The sequence below is a fragment of the Cebus imitator genome, unplaced genomic scaffold (genome assembly GCF_001604975.1).
Source record: "Cebus imitator isolate Cc_AM_T3 unplaced genomic scaffold, Cebus_imitator-1.0 Scaffold394, whole genome shotgun sequence".
Taxonomy (NCBI): domain Eukaryota; kingdom Metazoa; phylum Chordata; class Mammalia; order Primates; family Cebidae; genus Cebus; species Cebus imitator.
This window is the reverse complement of record NW_016107709.1, coordinates 1,068,729-1,089,951: the sequence shown is the minus strand read 5'-3', so window position 1 is coordinate 1,089,951 and position 21,223 is coordinate 1,068,729.

The window sequence follows — 21,223 nt, the reverse complement described above, 5'->3', positions numbered from 1 at the left end:
TTTTTTTTGGCGGGGGAGGGGGAGCCTAGCTGAAGTGGAATTTTACAGAAGCAGAACAAGCAAGCTAGCAGGGGGAGCTGGTTACCAAGAGGAAAACGGTTCTCACGATTGTTGGTTACTAAGCGGGTAATCACAATGGCTGGGGGACTTCCTAAGTAGAATGTGGTTACAACAGTTACAAGGTTCTGGGTACAGCATGACCCAGCTCTGCACCCAGAGGGGGAACTGGAGGGGAGGGTGAGGCTAAGATGGAGTTGGTCAGGCTCACATTTAAGATGGAGTCTGTTTGGCTCACTTCAGCTCAAAGTGGAGAATGATGAGTGCTGTGCGGAGATGTGAGCAGGACATGGATCTAGATGTCGGGTTGAACATACACATTTGTCTCTTTTGCAATATTTCTAACAATGGCACAAAGGATGTACATGTATGAAAAAATCCATACTTCTACTGGAAAAGGAGGCAAGAAGGGGTCCCGTCAGTGGTCCAGAGATTATGAAGTATCTTTGAAAGACAAAAGATGAAGATTGATGAAGGACTCAACAGCCCAAAAGACACAGAAAGAAAACTGATACAAGTAAGTGTGGCTCCTGGCATCTGGCAAATTCAGAGGCGATGCCTTGGATGGGTAGGGAGCAGGGTGTACCTTGGCCTGTTAGGGTGATCACGTTATAGAACCAAACTGGGATCCACTCACCTTGCACAGTAAGACCAGATATCCACACCGAGGTTTTTGCAGTGGTAGGAAGGAAGGCATTTGTCTGCATGACACCAAGCAAGGGGGAGGCAACTTATGCTTCGTTTCCAGCTTCCCTCATGGCTTGCAGGTAAGGGTTTTAAAGGCAGGGGTAAATATCAGGAATGCAGAAGTTACAGAAAAAATTGTAAATCAATGCATGGAGGTTACCTATTGGGTTTAGCCTGTTAAAGCAAACTAAAGATGGCCAGAGAAGGACTCCGTACTTCTGTATTTGGGTCCTTGTGGACGACCTGCAACCTAGCTTAATAGGCAGGCAAAATTGAAAAACTAACTTAGGAGTATGTGTCTGTACCAATAGCTGAGTCTTGGCCAATCCCAGCAGCAGTACTTTGACCACTCACATTGCTGAGTGTTCAAACTGTGTTCAAATAAGGCAAATGCTGAGCTGTAACCAATCTAGCTGTTCTGTACCTCACATCCAACTATTGTACGCCAGTTCCTGTTTTTTGTCTATAAATCTTGTTTCACCACGTAGCTGCACTGAAGTCTCTGTGAATCTCCTATGATTCTGAAGGCTGCCCAATTCGTCAATCGTTCATTGCTCCGTTAAACTACTTTAAATTTAATCTGGCTAAAGGTTTTTTTTTTAATCAAGCCTAAAATGGCAGGATATCTTGAAGCAGGGGCTTAAAAGTCAGGGTAGATTCAAAGCTTTTCTGATTTGCAGTTGGTTAAGAAAGAGAGGGTCTGTTTAAACACTTGCGGACAGCAGAAAAGAATGTAAGCTCTGGCCTGTGGGCGTGACTGCCTCCAGGCCCCTCAGGAAGAAATATAGAATAAAGGTGGTCAGGATTCAGGCCTCAGTTTCCCCTTAGCTGAGGTCTGTTTCCCTGCAGATCTGTTTGGTAGGGGTCTGGGTTTCTGAATAACAACTTGGAGACAAATGTTAAATTGTTATCTGGCTGGGTGTGGTGGCTCATGCCTGTAATTCTAGTGCTTTGGGAAGCTGAGGAGGGCAGATCACAAGGTCAGGAGTTAGAGACCAGCCTGACCAACATGGTAAAACCCCGTGTCTACTAAAAATACAAAAAATTAGCTGGGCATGGTGACAGGCTCCTATAATCCCAGCTATGCAGAAGGCCGAGGCAAGAGAATCACTTGAACCTGGGAGGTGGAGGTTGCAGTGAGCCGAGACTGCGCCATTGCACTCCAGCCTGGGCGGCAGAGTGAGGCCCTCCACCATTTAGAGATCTGGAAAAGGAGCCCAGCGCAAGAGAGTAGTCCCCGATATCTTCTGCAATAGAAATATGAGAGAAGCCCCTTTTTTGCCACTGCTGTTTGTAATCAGCTGTACTGCCTATTGAATAGATTAAACCAACTTAAGCTTTTTAGAGTGTGAGAATTTGAAGAGGCACTAATCATCACATGGTCCAGTGTTTTGCACACTGTGGGTCATACAGGGTCAGGAAACCAGTTTATTGAATCCTGACTGGCATTTTTAAACAAGTGAACTAGAATAGAAGGCTTCAGAGTGCTGCATGTAGTAGAGATAAGCATTGTTTTTGGAGCTACTTTTTTAGTGTAAGTGTGAGTGTGTGTGTGTGTGTGTGTGTGTGTGTACTGGTCACTAGCAATTTTTCTCCTTTCCCTTTGGCCCCTAAGTGCACAGAAATTGAATTAATTATAATCCTTTGTTTGGGACACCACAGTATGGTCATGGTGCATAAGTGACCACTGTCTTTTACTTATCATGCAGTATTTTAATTTAGAAAATAACATAAAAATCATTCACAACTAAGAGCTAGAACATTTCCAATAATTTACATTTGATAATCCTCTCCCTCCCCAACCCTAGATAACCATGTCCTTAATTTTGTATTTATCTTTACCTTTCTCTTTTTTTATTCTTTTTATTTTTTATGTGTAAATAATATATTGTTTAAATCTGCTTTTTAAAAACTTTTCTACTTTTTTTTTTTGAGAAAGGGTTTCACTCTGTTGCCCAGTCTGGAGTGCAGTGGTGTGATCTCAGCTCACTGCAATCTCTGCCTCCTGGGATCAAGTGATTCTCCTGCCTCAGCCTCCCGAGTAGCTGGAACTACAGGTGTGCACCACACCTGGCTAATTTTTGCATTTTTAGTAGATACAAGGTTTCACCATGTTGGCCAGGCCAGTTAAAACTTTTTATGATGTAACATTGAAGATATATACAAAAGCAGAGAGAGCAGTATAAAAACCCCTCATGTGTCTATCAGTTTCCATAATGATGAACTCATGAGCAATCTTGCTTCATTTGTATCCCTGTTACTCCAGTTGGAAGCAAATCTTCCCGATAACATATCATTTTAGCCATAAATATTTCAGCATAAGGCTTAAAGAATACAAAATCATTATTATATCTAAAAAATGTAACATTAAAAAGTATTATTAAGGCCAGGCACAGTGGCTCACGCCTGTAATTCCATCACTTTGGGAGGCCGAGTCAGATGGATCAGCTGAGGTTAGGAGTTCGAGACCAGCCTGACCAATATGGTGAAACCTCATCTCTATTTAAAAAATACAAAAATTGGCCGGGCGCGGTGGCTCAAGCCTGTAATCCCAGCACTTTGGGAGGCCGAGGCGGGTGGATCACAAGGTCAAGAGATCAAGACCATCCTGGTCAACATGGTGAAACCCCGTCTCTACTAAAAAACTACAAAAAATCAGCTGGGCATGGTGGCGCGTGCCTGCAGTCCCAGCTACTCAGGAGGCTGAGGCAGGGGAATTGCCTGAACCCAGGAGGCGGAGGTTGCGGTGAGCCGAGATCGCGCCATTGCACTCCAGCCTGGGTAACAAGAGCGAAACTCCGTCTCAAAAAAAAAAAAAAAAAAAAAAAAAAATACAAAAATTAGCCAGGCATGGTGATGTGTGCCTGTAGTCCCAGCTACTTGGGAGGCTGAGATAGGAGAATTGCTTGAACCTGGAAGACAGAGGTTAAAGTGAGCTGAGATCACACCACTGTACTCCAGCCTAGGTGACAGAGCAAGACTCCATCTCAAGAAAAATAAAAATATCATTGAATATCCCATCACTTTCAGAATCCCAATTGTCTTAAGAAGTCTCTCCTTTATGAAAAAAATCAGAAATTTGAACTCTGAACCGGTAATTAAAAATATTGTGAAATAATTGTTTTTTCTTGTCAGTATGGTTGTTCATTTTACGATTATTAGTATTTTGGTTATTTTTGTTGTTTATTTTATTTTATTTTATTTTTTGAGATGGAGTCTTGCTCTGTCGCCCAAGCTGGAATGCAGTGGTGCGATCTCAACTCATTGCAACTTTGGCTCCCAAGTACAAGCGATTCTCCTCCTGCCTTGGCCTCCTGAGTAGCTGGGATTATAGGCGCACACCACCATGCCCAGCTAATTTTTGTATTTTTAGTGGAGGTGGGGTTTCACTATGTTGGCCAGGCTGATCTCGAACTCCTGACCTCAGGTGATCCGCCTGCCTCCACCTCCCAAAGTGCTGAGGTTACAGGCATGAACCACCATACTTGAACTATTTTTGGTTATTTTTTAGGAGATTCTTTATTCTATACATATCTGAGAATTTTGAATATGTATATATTCGGTATATACTTACGAATGAGATGATAGAATGTCTGGGATGTGGTTTGAAATAATACAGGGGTGGTGATGAGTGAGTGGGGTTTAGGTGAAATGATATTGCTATGAATTGACTGTTATTGAGACAGAGTGACAGGAGTGTTAACTTTTATGTACATTTATATAACGGTTAACTTTTATATATGTTTAGATTTTTCCATAGCAAAAAAAAAAAAAAAAAATCCAATAAAAAGACCCCAAAGTGAATAAACATTTTAATGTACAAGTCCTTAAGCACATGTTTCTTTAGGGTGTAAACTTGGAAGCACATCTTCAGTCTACTAGAGAGTGCCAAGTTGCTCCCCAGAGGAGTCAATTGTCAGCCTTTGACAGAGTCCAGTAGAAACTCAGATTGCCTCCAGTTGAGGACAATGAGCCACCTCTTCTGTGTTAAGTTTTTCTGCACTTCCCATTGCGATTCTGTTGGGGGTAGAGAGTAGGGTGCTCCGACTCCTGGAGGGTGATGGGACCGTGACGGGATACAGCTGGATCCAAATAGCAATTTCTGGACCATGAAACCTTGCCTAAGTCTACTTACTGTTTTTCTCCTACCTTAGAGCCTGTGTTCTGGGTGTCAAGTTGTAAGACTGACCTGGGGTCTGCTCACCAGACATCCACACTGAGGTTTTGCAGTGACAGAAATAGAAAGGAAGCTGTTGGTTCGCAGGGTGTCAAGCAGGGAGGACCAGGCCGATAATGCTCAAATCCTGACCTCCCTGATAGCTTGCAAGCAAGGATTTTTAAAGGCAGAAGTAAATTTCAGGAAGCAGAAGTTACCAGCCAAATCGGAAATCAATACATGAGGTTACACATTGGTTTTGGCCTGAAACAGTGGGATATCTTGAAGCAGTGACTTACAGGTCATAGGCAGATTCAATGCTTTTCTGATTTGCAATTGGTTAAGGAAGACAGGCTCTATTTAAAAATTTGCGGTCAGCAGAAAAAAAATGTTAGCTTTGGCTCATGGGTGTGACTCCCTCCAGATCCCTCAGGAAGAAATTTAGAACACAAAGTGGTGGTCAGAGTTCAATCCTCAGCTCCGTCTTATCTGGGGTCTACTTGGCTCTGTTTGGTGGGAGTCTGGGTTTCTGTATAACGACTCAGAGACTTATGTTTAGATGTCACCTTTAGTTTTGATAGCTACACCAAATGTCTCCTGACTCCAACTTCCTTTGCTATTGTTTTACGCTACTAATTACCTTGTTGCTTACCAAGTTGTTCATTTACTTCTCATGGCTAGCTAGCTAGGTACCCGGAATTCCCCTTTCTAGGAACTCAGGATTTTCCTTTATTTTCATACTTGGGGGGCTCATAGGCCCCTAAAATGGGAGGCCTCTGCTCCATCACAATAAATCTCACCCGATTTACAAAAATATGCATACAGCTGCTTTTTTATTACAAGAGAAATACATGTTTATGGTAGAAATTAAAGACATTATAAGTAAATAAAAAGAAGAAAATAAAAACTGGCCTCATGTACCATAGCAGCTGCCAGCATTTGGTGGTCACTCTGTCTTTTTCCCGGGTTAATAGTCTACATTGTATTTGAAATGTGCTTTCTTAAGATTTTTTTTCACGTCCTTAAACACTTTTTTACAATACGGTTGATGGTATCTCAGTATTTTTTTGTAGAAATGACACAATTGATTTAAATAATATTTAAATAATTCCAAATAGTTCGACTCTAGACTGTTTCTCATAGTTCTCTATTTTTTCCCATTTTTGCCTTGTATGTATTTTTTATAAAGCAGGACTCAGTGCTTTGACTTGAAGCAAGAGCGGTGGGGGACAAACCTCTTGAACACTGAACTGAGGAAGGAAGTGACATTTTTATTCGGCTGGGATTTGGTGGGGGGGGGGGCTATAGCCTCTTTAACTGAGCTTTCCAAGTTGCAGCTTCTCTCCCCTTTTATAGGCTTACAAGGCTAAAGGGGAAACTGAGGTGGAACTATGTCATTGTCCATTTGCTGGACTTCTGACCTTACAATCTTTTGGCTTCATTGATTTGCTAATTCATATGCAGTGTGCGGGGGGCGGGGGGACCAGCAGGGGAGGGGGCTTACAGAGACAAGACAAAAGCAACAAACTGTTTGTTGGCAGGGCTGTTTCCAGGAGGAAGCCTGGGCCATGGAGATGTGGGGGCGTGACCCAGTGCTGGGCTCCAGCCAGCAGAGATAACACTCACTTGTAGCTCTTTCAAGGTTAACAGATAGCACTAAAAAGGGAGTCATTTTCCCAGCTCGTTGGTATCTTATTTTATTTTCCTTTTTCACTCTCCTTCCCGTCTAGAAGAGGGGGAGGGAGGAGGTGAAACAGAAGGAGGCGAGGGGGTCTCCCCTCTCAGACTTACCTCCAAATAGAGCCAACCCCACTGTGAGATAGATGACATGAATATTTCATGGAGAAACAGTTAGAAACTTAGTCATTTGATATTTGTGCTTTACCCATTTTCCTTTCCAGACAGTGGCCTCTCCTCTCTTTTTCGCTTCCGCAGACGGTTTCCAGATGTCGCCCATGATGTCCAGAGTTCAGAGCCATTCTTCTCTGTACCCTCACTCAGCAAAGCAAAAAGTTCTGCGGTCAGCATAGCTAACCATCCTGACATAGCAGTTCAGGGACCATCTATTTTAACTCAAATATGTCCCTTGAAGTGTTCACCAAATAATTTATCAAAGTATTATAGTTATTTCCTCGAGATAAATTCTTAGAGGTGGAACAGCTGGATCAGAAAGCATAAAAAATGTGAACACTTTTGATGACTTAGGAACAAGGTGTGTTAGGTGTGTTGATTTGCTTTCTGCCAGTGCTCTTGAGGGAATGTTCGTTTGACTGCAGTTGTTTACTAGCTGAGATTTCGAGTCTAATTCCTCTGGTTTAATTGTCCTTCTGTTCCCTGTCTGCACACTCGGTAGTAGAGCATCAGTTTGATCTGGGAAGCACAACCGCTGTGAGTGGTATGAATAAGGGATTTGTTACAAAGCTTAGACTTTACACAACCGCGTGAGGGGTAAGCAAGTATAGTTCTGAAAGGAGATTGGGTAGGGATGGTAGAAAAGTCACTCACAAGGGACCATGAAGGGGACTGTGGTTGGCCTGAGTGTGTTGTGGGTCAGCAGTGCAGGCAGTTGGGAAGAAAAGCTGGCTGTCAAGCAGACGGAAATAAGTAGAATGCTCAAGGGCAAACTGGAGCCTGGCTCTGTGTTTCACTGATGTCTAACTCCGGTGGTGCTGATGATCTACCAAAGAATCGGTGCCTTTTGCTATGGAGCTGTGCCCGTGCCTGGCCGAGGACTCGTTGAAGCTGAAGGAGTTGATCTAGTGGGAGCTGAAGGAGCTGCCTGCCCTGCCCCATGCTAACAAGACTAGCCAGCAGATCAGTCCCTGGGGCCTGCACCGAACTAAAAGCATAACGGCTGCTGTTACGTGGCTTCCAAACCGCATGCAAATCTTCCTTGTGTGCAGTCCCCACTTGGAATCATCTGGGGAAAGGACTTTTGCGCAGCATAGTTCCAGCTTAGCCAAGTTGACACAGTAAAACCACCACAAGCAGTGCCTGCAGGACTCGGTGCCAGGACAGAAAACTGAATTCTAGTGAATCTGTTAAGTATTTACTACTGCCCGGGGAAGCTTAGAGAGGTAGCAAAGCCAGAAAAATTTTGCTGATGTGTTTTTCTGTAAAGGAAGAAGTTTCCCAGAAGGGAAAGCAAGCTCAACAGTGAGGACAAAATCCTGCAGAGTACTGTCACACTTTTGAGCCCATGAGAGAAATTACTGAACCAAATATTCTCAGTCTTCTGCTAGAGGCATGGATGAGCCAAGCAGAGAAGGATTGTGTGTTTTTATCATTTCTCTGAGACAGACTTAGGAAGGAATCTGAGCTAACCTAAGTGTAAAAATCCCTGTAAACGATGTGAAAACACTCTCAGAGTCAATAATTAGAAGCTATTGTTATTGGAGGTGCTGCTAATCGTGTATCATAAAGAATTCATACAATTACAGAAGTTGAACTTGTCTGTAACAGCAGGTCCTCTTCACAACCCAGAGGACCTATTGTATTTTATTGCTCTTATGGGATATTTGTCATATGTTCCAAACACAGGTAATAAAAAGTCTGCTTTATAATATTAAATAATTCAAGTTGGTGTGGTAGCTCGCACTTGTAATCCCAGCACTTTGGGAGGCTGAGGCGAGCGGATCACCTGAGGTCACGAGTTTGAGACCAGCCTGGCCAACATGGTGAAACCCTGTCTCTAGTAAAAATACAAAAATTAGCTGGGCATGGTGGGGTATACCTGTAATCCCAGCTACTCGGAAGGCTTAGGCAAGAGAATTGCTTGAACCTGGGAGGCGGAGGTTGCAGTGAGTCGGGACGGTGTCACTGCACTCTAGCCTGGGCGACAGAACAAGACTCTATCTCAAAAAAAAATAAATAAATAAAAGAAAATTCAAAAATTCAAAATGGTAATAGTCAACTACTGAATCTCCCTGCTTTGGGAGAGAACTCCAGTGGTAAATATGAACATTTTCAAAATTTTCCTATTTATGGCATAATTTTTTTCAGCTTTGTTGACAACAGTGGCAGCATAAGAGGCAGCATGATAAAAGACAATGAGGGAAGACAGAGCCAGAATAACAAAGGTGGTGGAACTCAAACGACTCCATCTTTGTATCCTTGTCTTTATTATGGCTATTGGGCCCCACGATACTTCTAGTATCAGTCAGGACTGATGTTCCTGCCTATTGCACTGCCTGATTCTTTGATGCTTTTCCAGACACATTTTGCTCAATATTGCTGGGTTTTATTATGAGGAGTCCTTGAGAAAATCCCCAAAGGGGGTCAGACATTATTGTTACAACTCTGGAGAGATCTTTTTCATTCTAACAGCAAATGATGAGATTTCCAGATTATCACCACTGCTCTTAGGTGAAATATACTGACCAGAGTTCTGCTTGAAAATGACCCTAGAGTGAGATTTAAGGACACCTTCCAAAACCACACCACTAAACCAAGCCACCAAGGGAGCCGCTCCTCCACAGGTGTGTGCTGCTGAGCCAAGCAGCACCCCACAGCTGCAGCCTGCTTCTGCAGCCTTTCCAGCAATTCTAAGAGTGCTCTGTATCCTTCGCAACTTCTTTGCGTTTAAACTAATTAAAGTGGATACTGCTGTCTGCAGTAAGGGCCCTGACTGATAAAGCAATTGACCCTAGAATCCGGGTAGAGGGAGAATTGGGGTTCCCCCTGCTTTTTCTTTCTTTCTTTTTTATCTTTTAAACTTCACTAGCAGGAAAGAGTTGTTTTTTTCAATCCTGAGAGTCAACTAGGTTGACAGAGATTAAGGAACACAGCAGAAAACACCTGTTTTGGTATAATTCTCTTTCTCCCTGTCTTTGCTTTCAGACTGGCCACCTGAGTCTCAATTCACTGTTTGTTGTTGAGTTCTCCTGAAAGGTACAAGAAGCAGCTGCCACTTACTGACATACTCTATTTTTTTCCTAAAGTCATTAATCTGGTTGGCACCTTTTATCAAACTCCTGCAAAGTGAGCCTCTGGGACCACTTGGCTGTCTCTCTCCTCTAGCCCAGAATCTTTCAGACAGCCAAATTTCCTCTCCTCTGGGCAGAGGATAATATCTGAATATTCTTTTGCATTGATCGACAGGAAATAAAGGGCACTTGAAACAGCGGGAGCTGCTTCTGGAGCTGGAGGTTTGGTGGGGGCCTGAAGCTTATATAATTCCGGGGCCTTCTTGAAGAAAAATAGTACAAAACTGCAAAGACAAAATTAGTGATCAAAGTGAATACTTAGGATTGGAAAAGAAATCACAACAAACTACAAATTTCAAAAATAACACAAACTTCATAAATTGCAGAAAATAACCGAATAAGCTGATAGACCTCTACAATACTTCCCCTATGTTTTTGGCTAGATTTTCATTGTAAAGACAGAAGCAGATTGAAGGCAGAGATGAGAGCTTATTGACGCAAAGACAAGTACACATGGAAGAAACCAAGCAAGCAACTCAAAAGATGGAGCGCCCCACCTGATTGCTGGCTCAGGGCTCTTATAGAGGTACCATTTCCTGGTTCTTCCTGGTCTCCTCCCCTCGGGCTGTTGGCTAATTGCTGCATGTGACTTGGCAGCTCCTGGGAGGGGCTGCATGCACTGTTTGGTGGTTGACGTTATGCACATGCTCTCTTAGGGCAATTTTTCCTTACTGGTCTAGTGTCCCCAGAGGAAGGTCTTACACCAGTCAAACTCTGCAATTTTGCCTCTGAATGCGCATGCCTGGACATGTTTGCTCCATCCCTAGGATCTTACTGGGAAGTTGCTGTCCATAAGCTCAAGATGTTTCCTGGTTGTTGGGAAGATTTCCCCTCTCTGGCACTAACCAGGACCATCTATCATTCTTGAAGAGCTGCCAGCAATCGCATGACAGTCACCTGTTGCCTGACATTCCTCAGGGCCCTGTCCTGCCCCGTCCCTGTCCACCTATCTACCTACTGCAACAAGACGAAGGATGCTAGGGGCCTGTGATTCTGTTCTCTGTGCCTCAGTGCCCTGTAACCACCCTCACCTCACTGAACAAGCACGGAACTGCAGACTGAGAACCAGAGGAGAAACCAGGCTGCTTGAAGCTTATATAATTTGCGGACCCTATTTAAGAAAAAGAATTTTTTAAAGTTCAGCACAAATGTATTTGAAACATAACAACTGTTGATTCAGAATGAGAAAACAGATCCCAACAAATAACAGCTTGAGAAATTGCAGTCTCCTAATTGGAATGTATAGGAAGGGTTAGCTTTCTAAGGAGCTTGCCCAAGGGCACGGCTGAAAGCTTCAGTTTTCTCAGCTTCCCGAGTGAATCTCATTCTGATGACCACAATACCCCCAAGCATTGCTCCCCTTCTCCCAGCAGCTCAACTCATCAAGCTTCCTGTCAGCTTCCAGTAAGGAACACAGTTTTGAATCGAGGGTGAGCGGCTGCTTATGTGAATGATTCACCGGTGAGAGACCTGGGCCTCTTCCCTGCGGATTAGCCCCTTCCGTGGAAATTAATTAACTTCTCTGGGCTTGGCTTGCTTTCTTCATAAAATGTAATCATGGGACTTGCAGGCTTGCCTCCTGTAATTCTGTAAGAGGGATCAAATGCTGTGAGTGAAGGAGTTTTAAGTTGCACAATCACAAGCCTGTGAAAACTCATGTGATTACTGGTGTTGCGTACTAATGGGCTTTTCCCTAAAGAAATTCTATCTACAATCCTCTCTTTTAAAAGTAAAGTAACCAACAGGTAATTCAAGACATAGAAGTATATGCTATCTGCATACAGACAAGTAATAAATGGTTTTAAATGATAATAAACAGGTTTTCATCATGGTGGGTAGGAGGGATCTCTTTGATGGCTGCTTTCCAGATATTTCCAAGACCTATCTTGAGGGCAAGTTCTGTGTCGTTCTAGTTTGTATTCCTATCATCTAGCATTTTGCTGTGCTCATTGCTGGCTCCATAAATGTTTGATGAATAAATACATGCATTACAAAAGAATTGTTTTATAGAAGAGCTGTCTAAAAATTGCACTTACGAGCTGGGTGTGGTGGCTCAAACCTGTAATCCCAGCAATTTGGGAGGCCAAGGCAGACAGATCACCTGAGGTCAGGAGTTAGAGACTAGCCTGGCCACCATGATGAAACCCTGTCTCTACTAAAATACAAAAATATTAGCTGAGTGTGGTGGCAGGTACCTGTAATCCCAGCTACTTGGGAGGCTGAGGCAGGAGAATCACTTGAACCTGGGAGGCGGAGGTTGCAGTGAGCCCAGATCACACCATTGCACTCCCATCTGGGCAACCCCGTCTCAAAAAAAAATAATAATAATAATTGCACTTATGGTGCATTTAAAGAAATTTAACTCTCTGTTTCCTTCCACTAAGAAATATAACAACTCTTTCCCATTCTAGGGGCTAGGGTCTGGTGTCTTGGGACCATCAAATGCTTCCCCATGGCAATTAAGACCCTTTATTAAAGAAAAGGCAGGTGAAGGTTTTGAATTTCCAAAGTTGGAAAAGCAGGCTGGCCCCAGGGTGGAGGTGGAATTTAGGGCCTGCAGAGGACCAGGGTTCAGGTGTGAGTGGAAAGAGCTAAGAAAAACTGAGCCTGGCCCCTCAGGTGGCAGGACCTGGGCTGACAGAGAGTGTTTTGAAGTGGTCTGGGAGCCTAGGGGTCGGGCGGGGTGGGGGAGCTTCACAGGCTTGCTCAGGAAGCTGGTTATGGGGCCCACTGGTGACAGAACAAGAGTGGATCTCCCAGCCATCTGCAAGGAGCAAGGGTATCGAGGAAGCCAGATGCCAAGAGTTCCCCACCCACCTCCGGAACCTGTAGGCACCTGATGATTGGAGGGAAGGAAAGTGAGGTTGGAGAAGGGACAGACATTGGACGTTCCACCAAGTTAGGAGAGCAGGTACCTGGGAGGGAATGCATTAGAATTAGACAATCAAGACATGACATGTGACACCATTTAATGCCCCTAAAGCCATGGAATACAGGGACTCGGTGGACAGGTGAGCACTTTCTACCTCATCAAGGAGGCTATGGAAGCTGCTGTGTGGTTTGGAAGACTACAGCCTGAAAAAGCAAGCTCAGAGATGGTGGAGTAGGTGGGTTGGTGGAGAGTCAACCAGGCTGCAGGCTTGGACACCCGGTAGGGCATAATGGGTGGTAGGGATGGAGGCAGTGTTGCGGGAGATGCAAGCCCCTGGCAAGACATTTGAATTTGATCCAGGACACAGGTAGGACTCAGGGGAAGGTTTTAATCAATGCCTGTCAGAATACGGTGGCTTTGGATGACAATTTCAGGAGCTGGGTACAAGTCTGGGAATTACCAGGCTATTCTGAGGTCTGTTACGATGGCTTATAAGACATCTGGTGTGATTTTATGCCATGGGGGCTGGCACTGCTCAGTTTCGAGTGCTTTGGGGTATTCCTCAGAGCCTGCCCTTGTCCTGTGTTTCTGTGGGTTGTCACTGAAGACCCCCGTGAAAGCTTCTGCCTAAAGATACTGGAGGATCAGTTTTAGGCTCAGTCCTGTCATTTTTTGAGACTCTTAACCCAAGGTACTTTAGGATCAGTGCTCCTGAGTGTTGCACCAGACTTTACAGGGCAATTTTAAGCCACATGCCTCCATTGTAGGCAGCCTCATCGTCTTGAAAGACAACCCAGATCCCAGGAGCATTGTCAAGGTCTTCCCCAAACTTGGACCCAGTTGCTGTGTGGTGATTTGGGGAACATACCAGGATGACTCAGAAATCTGCATTCTAATTTTGAGCAGAAATTTTTGTGTCCCTTTCAGGATACTCCTTGATGCTGGGAATTCTGTAACAGAAGGTCTTCCCTTTGTTTTGAGAGCAAAAGATTCCTTGCCTTTGTGTGTTCTGTGGGGTGTCAGGCAATCAGGCTAGCCCCATCACAGCACTTTGCAGCTGTGATTCATGTAACATTTCATTTCAAGAAATGGCATTTCTTTAAGACCCGGCTGTAAAATGAGATGAGATGATAATATGTTTTTAAAGTACTTAAGGAGAGTCAGAGACACAAGTGGGGTCATGTGCTTTAAATGTTACATGGAGCTGTTGACAGCCTGCTTTAAGATTTTTGGCATTTAAGTAAATTATGAGTGAGGAAAGAGGGTTCAATCGAGTTACCTTCCGACATGAAACTCCCTGCAGTCCTCTGCGGAACAGCCATGTCACGGTTCCAAAGAGTGGAATGATGCGTTTGCAGGGCCTCTTGGTTGCTTTGCTTAGGCTCATTGTCTGTGCATGGGGAACAGCTCTGAAGGGAGGTTGTGCTGCCCTCCCTTCACTGTTTTCTCTCTCCCTTTCTTCTTGAGATTGTACATTGGGTAAGGGCAGCCCAGTGTTTCTTTCCGTTTTCTGTTACCACCTATGCCACATATCCCATCCCACTGAACAGTCTCTAGGTAACTGGAGTTCCAGTCCTCAGCCTGCGACCTCTCAATTTGAGGCAACATGTGGAACCACAAAGCATGTGAAATCAATTATTTTGCTATGTGTTATGTTAGATTTGAGTCACTTAGAAAAATCAAATATTCTATTATGATACAGGACTATTTTTCCTTTCCATTCTTTTTCAATATATGGACCTCAATGCTTTCCTTTTTAATTAAATTTTTATTTCTATAGCAATAGTGTCTGCATCTAGTTTTAAAACACAAATACATTACCAAAGGCCTAACAAAAAACTCTGTTAAATTTTTTGTCTCATCAGAAAACAATCCATTTTAATGGAAGAAAATTTTGAAAAATGAAAAAGGTCTAAAGGAAAAATTTAAACTTAACCTGCCTCATGTAACCTAAATGCTAACATGCATATAGTTGGTCAATTGATTTGCAGGGTATACTTATACTAAGTAAAATGTTTTTAATGACTGTATATGTTTTAAGTTTTTAAATGTCTTACCAGACTTTTACATAAACATCTTTTAAAAGTCATTAACATATCTGAATTCTGGAAATCCAGAATCGGTCATACTGCATCTATTTGGGGTTGGTAGTCTTATTCCATACTTCTGTGGGTCATCTTTTTCTCTATATATAATTGAAAAAAATAAAATTTAATTCATAATGTATATTTTTAAAAACTAGGTAAAATTTTCCATCCTTTCCACTCTTGTGTCCCACTTTTCAGAGACAAGCGGTTTAAAGAATCTTTAATGTTTATTCCACCATTTGCTGTCATTTGACTGAAGAATATGCGTCTACTGTCGTTTCTTGACTTATTGATCTTAGACGTTTTCTATTGCCTCCCTGTTTGTCTCTAAATCCTATGAAGGATTTAGCTTTCTTACACAGTGTCTCCGCTCTGTCCCCTCATCCCACACACTTCCTCCCTTCTTCCTATTTTCTTTGCATCCAATCAGTTTTTACAAAATCCAATATTGGCATTGACATTATTATGTCTTAGCTTAGAGCCAACGAATATTCTATGCTTATATCCCACCAGATCTTTTGCACATTGTTCAATTTTCCAAAAGCCAACTGTATCTGAAAATTTATTAAATATCAATCAGTTCCTCCCCGTATTGGACTTCTCTCCCAGTTTAATCCTTCACCTTCAAACTGGACAGGGAGTACTCAGTGGGCATCTCAAGCTACACTCTGCATCATCCTGAGATTTTGGCCAATTTCCTGGTAGACTCTTTTTCTCCTAGGTCCTATGTGTTCATTCTTAGCTTAGTTCCCTCTTTCTCTACCACTTACTAGCTGTGAGATTTATGAGCAAATCACCGAATTTCTCTGTGCCCAGTTTCCTCTTCGTAAAATGGAGATGATAGGAGTACTTACCTCCTGGGAGTATGGTGAGGGATAAACCAATTAATATACATATAAAGTACTTCGAATAGTGCCTGGTGCAGAAGATGCTCTACACGGACCAGCCATTATTTTGTTAGGCTCCATCTGCCATTAGCTTCCTCAAAAGGGGGGCAGGGAAAGTAAGTTTTTGAGAACATATCTAATAATATCATTTCTTCCATTTTCCTTGATTGATCATTTGTATGGATAGCATTCTAGGCTGCGGATGATTTTCATTTAGCATTTGGAAGGCATTGCTCCATCTTCCATCTTCAAGCTGATGTTATTCTGATGGGCAATTCTTTAAGTATGAGTTGTTATTTTTCTCTGGAAGCTTTTAGAATCTTAAGGTTTGGTTTTGAAATTGCGTTTTTGTGACTCTTTTATTTTTTATTCATTATGCTGAGAATTTTCAGTTGGAAATGTATTATCATTATCATCATGATTATTCATAATTTCATTCCCTCTACTTTTTCTGTTCTCCTTTTAAAACTTCTGGTCATTGAATTTTTGACTTCCTGGGTTGGTTTTCTGGAAGACTTATCTTTCCCTTTCCTAGTCCATCTTTTTGTTTTGTTTTGTTCTAATATTCTCAGGGCAACTTTTTTTGATTCTATCCTCTGATACTTCTCAGGAATTTTATTTTTTTGTTTTGGTCTTGCCTGCAAGTGAGTGCTGCTAAAGGCAGTCTTCCAGGGGCCTGGACATCACTTCCCCGTTGAACAATTTACAGCTTGCTTGTCTATAATCTGTGCAAGATTTGCCTAGTTTTCTTTCTTCCTTTACTGCCCTTTTAAAGTTTTTTTTTTGCCTTAAGTCACAATTACACAAATATGGAGAATTATATGCCTATTTTCGTTAACAATGGAAGTAATTGTGTATAATTACTCTAAATGCTAGAACTTAAGAGAATTTGTCCACAGAAGGAAGCTTGCAGAAAAGCAAAATATGTTTGGTAAACATAGGAGGAGCACAGTGCCTACCATGGGGCGAGGGTGGGGGGAGTGCGGTGCAGAGAGGAAAGGAGAAGCAATGTTGCCATGCCTTGTGCCTGATGAGTGAATATTGCTTTGTAGCTCATGTTGCCTCACTAAGAACATGCTGGGCAGAAGCCCTTGTTATGGGACAAACAGCCCAATAGACAGCTCCAGCTTTCAATGACTACATCTGCACAGAGAGGTAGTGATGGTCAGCAGAAAGGGACCTGTGCCCTGAAAATGCACATGTGCACACAGGCTCACATATACATTCATGCACACATGCACATGCATGCGTATCTATACACACATAAAAGCTTTGGCATGCACACCATAGAAGTAGTGCTGGAACATAGTGTGAGCTTCCGTGGTGTAATGGGGAGCACTCTGGACTCTGAATCCAGAAGTAGTGCTGGAACAAAGAGAAGAGGGCATGAGAGAGCATGCCTTCTCTATCTCAAGCATCTTCAAAAGCTTCTCCTGGATGGGGCATGAACTCTGGACTGAGATTTTGTTTGAACTGACCACTAAGAGGTATACTTCTTGAATTTCATTGAGCGCTAACTAGAGGGGAAAAAAGCTCAAGTTGAAATTGGAATGGCTATAAATATGACTGGATGATTGGGTGTAATCTGATTGGGCTAAATGCAGTCTTCCTGAATGGGATTGGAGAGCTTGTCCAAGAGCAGAAAGCCAGTTTCATGCTTGTTTGCCACTGAACGGAGACTTTTCAACCAAACCTGTCATGTGGAGAAGAAAATATCTGGAGGAATATTCAGCCAACTGTGAATAGTGGTTATCTACTGGGGTTTGTGTGGAAAATTATAGGAGATTCTACATTATAGATTATTGTAATATTTTATTTTTGTAATTAGTGTGCTATTTTTGTAATTATAAAATGACAACAACAAAGAATCATTAAAAACTCAGAAGTAGGCCAGGGGTGGTGGCTCATGCTGGTAATCCCAGCACTTTGGGAGAAGTCGAGGTGGGTGGATCACTTGAGGTCAGGAGTTTGAGACCAGCTTGGCCAACACGGCGAAACCCTGCCTCTACTAAAAATACAAAAAAATTAGCTGGGAGTGGTGATGCATGCCTGTAACCCCAGCTACTCAGGAGGCTGAGGCAGGAGAATCGCTTGAACTGGGTAACAGAGGTTGCAGTGAGCTGAGATTGCACCACTGCATTCTGGCCTGGATAACAGAGCGAGACTCCATCTCAAAAAAAAAATGAAGAAAAAGAACTGAATTAGCTGGTATCCTATCACTTTGCTCATGGCCTGCGGATGTGGGTGTACCTGTCAGCAAGCTGATGGAGCCCTTACATGCAAAGAGGCCTGGGGAAGACCAAGGGTGGGAGTGCAGATCAATGAAAACCCATCACCACCCCTAGAAAATCGATTTGAAGCTCCTCTTGATGGATGACTGAGCAGCTCCATTTTCAAATATAACACAGGAGTAGAGTGATCATTTAATGGATTATCCAAACTGGACATTTTGAGAGTAAGCAGGGACACTAGTGGTAATTCTGCAGCAAATAGGCATAGGACATTAACACAGCCCTGAGTATATGCCATGTGACCGTGTTCTGGGAGTGGAGGTCACCTTAGGGTGGTGCCCTTGTTCTCCAGAGAGGGTCTGGACACCCTAAAATGGTCCATGTAGTGAATTTCAGTGATCAGAAAGACTTTAGGCTAGCATTACCTTTCCACTGGAAATGTAGAAATGTAATGTAAGACACATGTAATTTTAAAAAATTTATAGGAGCCCCTTTAAAAAAGAAAAAGCAACTGGTGAAAATAATCTTAATAACGTATGGTATTTAACCTAATATGTCCATGTAGTATGCAGGATACTGACCCCCGCCAAAGATGTCCACGTCCTAATCCCTGCCACCTGTTTTTTTTTTTTTTTTTTTTTTTTTTTTTTGAGACGGAGTTTCACTCTTGTTACCCAGGCTGGAGTGCAATGGCGCGATCTCGGCTCACCGCAACCTCCGCCTCCTGGGTTCAGGCAATTCTCCTGCCTCAGCCTCCTGAGTAGCTGGGATTACAGGCACGCACCACCATGCCCAGCTAATTTTTTGTATTTTTAGTAGAGACGGGGTTTCACCATGTTGACCAGGATGGTCGCGATCTCTTGACCTTGTGATCCACCCGCCTCGGCCTCCCAAAGTGCTGGGATTACAGGCTTGAGCCACCGCCCCCGGCCAGAATATATTATCTTACATGGCAAAAGGGACTTTGCAGATGTGGCTAAGCTAAAGACCTTGAGATGGGAGATAATTCTGAATTATCTGGGCCTGATATAATCACATGAGTCCTTAAAAGTAGATGACCTTTCCTGGCTGTGGTTAGAGGGAGATTTGACTTTAGAAGAATGGTCAGACAGATGGGATGTTGCTGGCTTCGAAGACGGAAGAAGGGGGACCACAAGCCCAGGAATTCAGGTGGCCCCTAGGAGCTGCAAAAAGTGAGAAAGCAGATTCTCCACAGAGCCTCTGGAAGGAATGCAGCCCTGTCGACATTTTGGTTTTAATTCAGTTAGATCCATTTCAGACTTCTGACTTCCAGGACTGTACGATAATGCATTTATGTTGTTTAAAGCCACTAATTTATGCTAACAATAGGAAACACACAATCTAACATATTCTCAGTTCAACATTTGATCATATAAAAATTATTGCAATATTTTACATTATTTCGTACTAAGTCTTCAAAGTCCCACGTGTATTTTACACTTAAAGCACGTCTCAGATCTCAACTCAGGCTGGCCATCGTGTCAGGCACTCAGTGGCCACATGTGACTAGTGGCCACCATACTGAACAATACTGTTCTAGACCCTTTTTCCTGGATTCTGAAATCCAAGGTCCTCAGGCTTGGTTTGTCCCAGCTTGAAGCATCCCTCCAGAGCATTGCCGATTCCATCCAGTAGCAGTTTGTCTCTGTGTGACTCTGTGTGTATATATGCCCACATATGTATGTGTGTATATGTATATATGTGTGAGTTTATTTCCATGAGCACTTATGCTATGCCTGTGGGAGAAAGCCTTGGTCAATATCTCAGATACCCCAGGAGACAAGGGACAGTTTTTACAGGTGCTAGTTGTCCTCTCAGCAAAAATCAGCTTGTAAATTGGTCTCCTGCTAAAGATCCCTTATCACTATGCCTGGATCTCTCAGCTTAATCCAGCAGCGATTTTCTTGACCAGTAGCAGCCTCTGGGTCTCCAAGGAGTTGGTTTGTTTGAAGTCAACAGTATCCTTGGATCTACCATCACTTGTACCTGCATTGGAGTCACCCTACGATGGCAGCACCACTGTGGGGACAGTGTGTGAATGAGACTGAAAGAGGAATGACAACACCATTATGTTCCACTGAGGCAGGGCAAGAAACAACGTTGCTGTATCTTCCTTGCGTCAGATTTTCAGGGGTGCTGCATGTCCTCTGGCTCTGTGTTAGGCTGTGGGGAGGCAGCACAGTACAGCTGCAGCGCTAGCAGACAGAGCTTGTTGTGAGGAGGTCTGATTCAAGGATATGTCTGAGATGAGATTCACATTTCATACCAAAGTGGACACAAGCCTTCAGATCGCTCCTCCTGTTCTCTCCTAAAGCAAGATCCACAATGATCAGGTCACATAAGGAACAGGCCAGCACGGCTGCAGGGTAGGCAGCCAATACATCTGCTTCATTTGTTGGCATATCGTTTCTGCAGGGAGGAAACCCAGTGGAGAGTAGTGGGCACTGGATTCCCAACTCCTCTTCTAATGGCTGTTTAGAATATCAGATGTGCAAAACGGTCACAGGAGACATACTGCACTTGCTAGAGATTGTGCTGCTGTCACAAAGCACAAAGAAAAATCCCTTCTGTCCTCCCCCTTCCCTGAAAAAGTATATGCTATTTGCCTCTGATTAGATTTCCTGGAGAAATGACCCAACACCTGGGCAAATAATCCCACTGTCCCCCTGCTTTTCTGGGGTCCCTGCTTCTGATTGTAATTCATTTATCTCTGGCACATGTTGTTTTGTATTTCTGATTAGACTCAGGCGAAAAATAGGGTGGCAGCTGAATTTATTGATGCAATTTGCTCGTGTAATCTATGCTGTTGGTGATTCTGATATACATGCAAAGGCATTAGCTCCCTAATTATGGATTTTTATGTGATTCTTTGAAATGCAGATGGCCAAGCAGCTCCTGAGTTGGAGACCTCGATCTAGGAGCGGTGGGGGAAAATGCTGGAGGTAGAACTGTTATGACAGCAGAAGGAATAATATATCTAGTATTGATGGTCTGCTTTTTCCTGGGTAGATATCAGGGAAGTTGTAAAACCCTTACAAGTCTACCAAGAATCATACGTAGTGCTGAAATGCCCTCTGTATCCGTCGGATAGTGGTTCCAGGACCTCTGAGGATACCAAAGTCCTTGGAAGCTCGTCTCTGATATAAAATGGCATAGTATTTGCATATAACTTATGCACATATTTTCATAAGCTTTAGATCATCTCTAGATTACTTGTAATACCTAGTACGATGTAAATCC